The 1,025-nt window shown below is 44.7% G+C and overlaps 1 non-coding gene across 1 annotated transcript; it reads left to right on the top strand.

Annotated features, from left to right (window-relative positions):
• Positions 1–404: 404 nt before the first annotated feature.
• Positions 405–542, top strand: LOC114815909. The gene has a single exon (XR_003763707.1). It is a non-coding gene; the product is annotated as a small nucleolar RNA SNORA7 (small nucleolar RNA).
• Positions 543–1,025: the final 483 nt, after the last annotated feature.

Raw genomic sequence — 1,025 nt, 5'->3', positions numbered from 1 at the left:
ACCTGCTACTCAGTATTGTCACAGGGATGGACACACTTTGTTCTCGCAGGCATCTAACTCTGCCTGGCCTTTGGTCTTTTGAGGGCGGGACCTGATTGGCAAGTGCTTCTTTATATTTCCAATTTTCCTTTCTATCAGAGGGTAAGAATTTTACCCAGTGGGGATTAGCACTGGCGAAAATCCCAAAGTAACCCTAATTCACTCCCTTTCCTATAGACTGTCAGCTCCTTGTGGACAGGGAATGTGTCTATGAACTGTTACATTTTAATTTCCCAAATGATTAGTAGTGGTCTGCCCAGAGTTAGCACTCAATAAATATGATTGATTGATTGATTAACTGATACCTCCCAAGACACCACCCATCCCAAGCCAACCTATGATATTAATACAGCTATCACAACTGCTCCCTCTCAGGGTTGCACCTGGAGAGTTTCCAGTACTCTACCACTATTGACTATGGGAGGGAGAGTCAAGCAGAGGCCTACGCATTCCATTCCTAGCTTGGCCAGTGGCTAGCAAGTGGAAGGCCATCTGCTACCAGTCAAAACCCACCTGTGCTAGCAGTAATGGAATGGTAGAGAGTCAAGTAAACTCAAGTTTACTGCATGGAAGGAGGCATTGGAAAACCACTTCCGTATTTTTACCAAGAAAATTCTATGGATACCCTACCAGAACGACTGCAGGTGGAGTTGGGGCATTCTGGGAGAGATGTGTCGATGGCATCGCTATGGGTCAGAGATGACAGCAAAAGGCAAAATCAGAACTGCTAGTAGTAGTAGTAATAGTAGTAATGGTGTTGACTGAGTCCAGTGCACTGCACTAAACACTTGGGAAAGTACAACGAAGCAAAAGAGAAGGTCAAACTGATAATTATACATAGCGGGAGTGGAGGTAATAATAATAATGGTGGTATTTGTTAAGCGCTTACTATGTGCAAAGCACTGCACTAAGCACTGGGAGATACCAGGTGATCAAGTTGTCCCATGTGGGGTTCACATTGGGGTCCCCATTTTACAGATGAGGTA

The sequence above is a fragment of the Ornithorhynchus anatinus genome, chromosome 1, assembly GCF_004115215.2.
Source record: "Ornithorhynchus anatinus isolate Pmale09 chromosome 1, mOrnAna1.pri.v4, whole genome shotgun sequence".
Lineage (NCBI taxonomy): Eukaryota > Metazoa > Chordata > Mammalia > Monotremata > Ornithorhynchidae > Ornithorhynchus > Ornithorhynchus anatinus.
Note: the sequence above shows the minus strand (reverse complement) of the source record. Positions and strands in the feature narration are given on the sequence as shown.